The following is a 6,361-nucleotide window of genomic DNA, read 5'->3' as shown; positions in this document are numbered from 1 at the left end:
CCAGTTAGGAAAAGAAGAAGTCAAATTGTCCCTGTTTGCAGATGACATGATTGTATATTTAGAAAACCCCATTGTCTCAGCCCAAAATCTCCTTAAGCTGATAAGCAACTTCAGCAAAGTCTCAGGATACAAAATCAATGTGCAAGCCAAATCATGAATGAACTCCCATTCACAACTGCTTCAAAGAGAATAAAATATCTAGGAATCCAACTTACAAGGGATGTGAAGCACCTCTTCAAGGAGAACTACAAACCACTGCTCAAGGAAATAAAAGAGGACACAAACAAATGGAAGAACATATAATGCTCATGGATAGGAAGAATCAATATCGTGAAAATGGCCATACTGCCCAAGGTAATTTATAGATTCAACACCATCCTCATCAAGCTACCAATGACTTTCTTCATAGAATTGGAAAAAGCTACTTTATAGTTCACATGGAACCAATAAAGAGCCCGCATTGCCAAGACAATCCTAAGGCAAAAGAACAAAGCTGGAGGCATCTTGCTACCTGACTTCAAACTATACTACAAGGCTACAGTAACCAAAACAGTATGGTACTGGTACCAAAACAGAGATACAGACCAATGGAACAGAACAGAGCCCTCAGAAATAATGCCACACATCTACAACCATCTGCTCTTTAACAAACCCAACAAAAACAAGAAATGGGGAAAGGACTCCCTATTTAATAAATGGTGCTTGGAAAACTGGCTAGTCATATGTAGAAAGGTGAAACTGGATCCCTTCCTTACATCTTATACAAAAATTAATTCAAGATGGATTAAAGACTTAAATGTTAGACGTAAGATCATAAAAAGCCCAGAAGAAAACCTAGGCAATACCATTCAGACCATAATCATGGGCAAGGACTTCATGACTAAAACACCAAAGCAATAGCAACAAAAGGCAAAATTGATGAATTGGATCTAATTAAACTAAAGAGCTTCTGCACAGCAAAAGAAACTACCATCAGAGTGAACAGGCAACCTACAGAATGGGAAAAAAATGTTTGCAATCTACCTATCTGACAAAGGGCTAACATCCAGAATCTACAAAGAACTCAAACAAATTTACAAGAAAAAAACAAAGAACCCCATCAAAAAGTGGGCAAAGGATATGAACAGACACTTCTCAAAAGAATACATTTATTCAGCCAACAGACACATGAAAAAATGCTCATCATCACTCACCATCAGAGAAATTCAAATCAAAACCACAATGAGATACCATCTCACACCAGTTAGAATGGCAATCATTAAAAAGTCGGGAAACAATAGGTGCTAGAGAGGATGTGGAGAAACAGGAACACTTTTAGACTGTTGGTGGGACTGTAACTTGGTTCAACCATAGGGGAAGACAGTGTGGCCATTCCTCAAGGATCTTGAACTACAAATACCATTTGACCCAGCCATCCCATTACTGGCTATATACCCAAAGGATTATAAACCATGCTGCTATAAAGACACGTGCACACATATGTTTATTGGGGCACTACTCACCATAGCAAAGACTTGGAACCAACCCAAATGTCCACCAATGATAGACTGGATTAAGAAAATATGGCACATATACATCATGGAATACTATGCAGCCATAAACAAGGATGAGTTCATGTCCTTTGTAGGGACATGGATGAAGCTGGAAACCATCATTCTCAGTAAACTATTGCAAGGACAGAAAACCAAACACCGCATGTTCTCACTCATAGGTGGGAATGAACAATGAGAACACGTGGACACAGGAAGGGGAACGTCACACACTGGGGCCTATCGTGGGGAGGGAGGGAGGAGGGATAGCATTAAGAGATATACCTAATGTACATGACGAGTTAATGGGTGCAGCACACCAACATGGCACATGTATACATATGTAACAAACCTGCACGTTGTGCAAATGTACCCTAGAACTTAAAGTATAATAAAAAAAAAAAAAGAAAAAGAAAAAGAAAACTTGTCTTCCACAGAACCAGTTGCTAGAGTCATTGGGGATCACAGCTCTACATTATATTTTCAATTGTTATACACAATTTCACTGAAAGAGCTATTACAATGCAATGTAAGGATTCTCCAGCTGCATATTATGTGGGGATTGGTGCCACGTAGTCATCAGTCTCTCTTGAATGTGCACTGGGCTTCTTTTCTCAGAGTCACCCTATTTCAAGTTCATTCTTTCTGTAACTATTCTTTAAAAAACAGTATCTTTCTCATTGGTTCTACCTGTTTTCCCAAGAATTGATTTTTCCCACAAGAATTAGTTTTCTTCATCTCAAACAAAGAATGCATAATACTTATCTCTTCCAAACTAAATTCAATTCGATTGGTTACTGCTTTCTTCAGTGACGATTTTAGTAACACAGCATTTTCTTTAGACTTCTTTGAGACTTTCCTTTCCTTCAGACTGGGTTCATTTCCTCAAACCTAGAGTCACATGATTCCAACTGGTTTCATTGCCCATTGATTTTTCTGCTGTTGGTCCAGTATTAATCACATCAACCTTATCACTACCCATATTTGCTCCACACATAGTTTCAAAAAAAAAAAAATATATATATATATATATATATACATATATATACACACACACTGAGCTGAAACTCTGTGTATTTTAATGTCTGTTTAGAAAACAATGTAACTGGTAGTATTTTAATATCAACCTAAATTCTGTTTGAAATCCTTCATTGATTTTCCGTTGAATTTAGAATAAAATGGAAGCTTCATCACGGCCTACAGGCCCTGTGATATTTGGCCTCTATTTTCTAACTCCTTCATTTCTTAACACTGGTCCTTCCCCCTGTAATGCAGCCTGGAGAGGTCTTATAAGTTATTTATCATCTCTCTGCCTCCCCTAGGATGTTTTCCTCAGATGGTTGCCCATCTCTTTCTGATGTACTTGACTCTTTCAGCTTAAGTATCACCTCCCTAGAGAACTTTTCTTGACCACCTTATCTAAAAGACAACCACATGTATTGTCTAGCACATCACCCTGGTATTCGCCTTGCATAATTTATAATTACTTTGCATATTTGTTTGCTTATTTACTGTCATAGGATGGAATGTAAGCTGCCTGAAAGTAGAGAGTAGGTTTGCTTTTTTCGGTATTGTATTCTTGGTATTTGGCATAACATCTGGTCCACAGCAGAAACTTATTAAATGTTTCCTAAACAAATGGGCAAACAGATGCATGTGTATAAACCATGTCAATGCAAAGAATTTACTTCTATTTGCAAGCTGATGTATGTTAAAGTTCATTCCCCCAAAATAAGTAATATATAATGCTTGAAGAAATAAAATTTTCAAAATCTGCTTGGAATTAGTAGATGTTTCATCCAATTGACAACTTAAAATGGCTTATGTTTTATAGGCTAAAATTTCTAAATTTCCAAATATTCTAAAAAAGTGTACTTCTTCTTTTAATGTTTTTTAAGCCTAGATTAAACAGAGGGATTAGAAATCAAAGTACCTTGTATTTCCAGGCAATTGAATAAGGCAATTTCATAGACTGTAAACTCCTTCATGAGACTATGAGCTCCTTGAGGGCATGTGTAACCAAATCTCTGAAACACTATTAACGCCTATAAAATGTTTCCTTGTGAATTCACAGCAACAGTTTACAAATGGTGATGATAAATAGTTATACAAACTCACTTTGTGGTCTAAACTATTTACAAATGTTAGAATTTACAAAATAATTGTGGATTTTAATTTTTTCAGACTCAAAAAAAAAAATGAAATCCATATGAAATACACATTTGCTCGGCATTTCAGGAATATTAAGTGCTCAGGCCCTGTCAGGTATGTGCTCCACAAGGCATAGTCATGCTGTTGGCTCAGAGGAAACATTTTAAAGCAGCAATGTGTAATGCATTAAATGGCCTGATTATGTCTTAAGGGAAGACTCACCTATAGATTTCACTTAATGGCTAGAAATGACTCAGGAAACCTGAGGAAATTGCCTACAAAGAGGCAAATACAATGGAAGACTCTGGAGGTCTTTCATATGATATGAGGAGTATTAAATGAGGAAAAAAGAAAACCCTAACACTTAAGACCAGGTACTGGGTAATGTTTTACATATCTTCGTTAGGGTAAATATCTTGGAAGCTTAACTTAGAATCAATACATTCTTTGGACTTTGATTTAGAAAGATTCAGAAATGTAAAACTCCTTTCCCATATAACTTTTACAAACTTTTTCATTAAACCTTTAAGTTAGTATTCTGTACATTTTATCTTAGGTGACATTTTGGTGAATTTGCAAGAGGTAGACTTTGAGAGACTATTCCCTGAGGTATTAATGGAAGAATGCTCCTTGAGAGTTGAAGTCCCATGATGTTTGAATAGAAGACATCTCTCAAAGTGATTTTTGTTACAACAGGCTGAGAAACGCATACCCAATCATACTTAGACAACGACGCCCTAATAAAATCAGAAACTTTTATCCAGAATGGTTTGTCGGTTGCAAAAGACAGATAAGAGTACTAAAAGTAATCATGAAATAGCCTGGAAGAGTCCTACAAAGGAGGACTACAGCCCTCAGATGAATGTAGCATACATCTTAGGGGACAAAGGGGAACATTGATTCATCAGTTTCTTTTCCTCATTGGTCAGTTATTCATCCCCAAAAGTGTTAATGCCTCTGAAGTTGCATGTACCACAAATGCAGAGACTGAGAGGCACAGAGCTAAGACTAGGTCAAACCTGCATGAACCTGTTGGAGCCCACACAGAACTCGTCATTGCAATGGTGTCTTATGTATCGTTATCTATCCATATTACACATAGATGAGGCCAAGAGGATCTGCAGCAGTATGAAAAAAGGTAACCAATACATGTCCCAAGCAAACTATGGATTTTGTCAACTTAGATTATGAAAAGATTTCCCTTCTATATATGTATTTATATACACATGTGTGTGCATCTGTATGCATTAATGATGCTACACTATTAAAACCACTGCTTTTTCTTGTAACTTTGGTAAGAACATTATACTAGTCAACTCTTTCAATCAAGAAATAGGAGTACTTCTCATAGGTGTACACAATTTCAACGACAGCCAAATGCCATCCAATTCCACCCTCCCCTAACACACACACATACATACAAACACACACAAGAGAGCTGTCAGTTGAAATCAAACATTATGAATTTCATCCTGAAAAGAATATGTATGGCTATAGAGTGTTTTATTTGCATAGCCTCATTCTTCCACTCTTTTAATCTAAAAATAATAAGGACTTTGAGGATTTACAGTAACAATGAAAAATTACTGTACATTTTAGTGGAAACGTAAGATTACATGTCTTAGACCAATGGAGTTGCTGTAACAAAATACCATAAAGTCTGGGTAGTTTATAAAGAACAAAAGTATATTTCTCACAAATTTGGAGAATGAGAAGTCCAATATCAAGGCACTAGCAGGTTCACCTTTAAAAGGCCCTACCTCCTAATATTAGCACATTTGTGATTAGATTTCAACATACGAATTGGGGGGTGGGGCACAAACATTCAGATCATAGCATTACAATTACATATACATGTTGTTTTCCCCGTTTTTCATTGTTCCCAAATTGATTTAGAATTATAATAGAGTAAGTACTGAGATGCTTCTCTGATTATTGTTATCAAAGCCAAATATGCATATGCACGGTATTTTGTGTTCTCTGAAAAGTTTGGGAAATATGCACATACGTTTATAAGAAAATATGATTCATATCTTCATTAACATTTTCTAAATATAATTTTGATCATAAGTTTAAGATCTGAATAAGCAGAATATTTTTTGGCGTGAGCAGACAAAAGCTGCTTTAGGGAGATGTTTTAAAGAATTGGGGGAAATATCCTAAACACAAATAAGTGAAAGACGGATAAAATTATATGAAATTTCTGCTAACAATTCTGTGGCAATAAATCTGAAATCTAAAAGAAAGAAAAATTTTCTGGCAAGATCTAAATTGACAAAATTGACACTTCACAAAGTGAAAACCATGATTTTGAAAATGATTAAACATATGCCATTGGAATAAGTAGGGAGCCCAATGGACTCATAGCTGAGTTTAATCTAATTTCTAAAGAGCAGATACTTCCAAACTTACCCAAAATATTTCAGACCATGTAAAAGATAGAAATTTTCACAAATTTTATAAGGCCAGCATAACAATAATTCCAAAATATGCTAGATAATTATAAAAGAAATCTATAAGACTTATTTCATCATTGAATATTGATGAAAATTTTTAAATTGTCTATTAGAAAATAGACTCCAATAATGCATGGAAAAAATTGTATATTATGACAATTAGGTTTTACTACAGGAATGTAAAGGTGTTTTTTTTTTCTTTCTTTCTTTTTTTTTTTTTTGGGG

Source organism: Rhinopithecus bieti, unplaced genomic scaffold, assembly GCF_001698545.2.
Source record: "Rhinopithecus bieti isolate Rb0 unplaced genomic scaffold, ASM169854v2 scaffold_65416, whole genome shotgun sequence".
Lineage (NCBI taxonomy): Eukaryota > Metazoa > Chordata > Mammalia > Primates > Cercopithecidae > Rhinopithecus > Rhinopithecus bieti.
Note: the sequence above shows the minus strand (reverse complement) of the source record.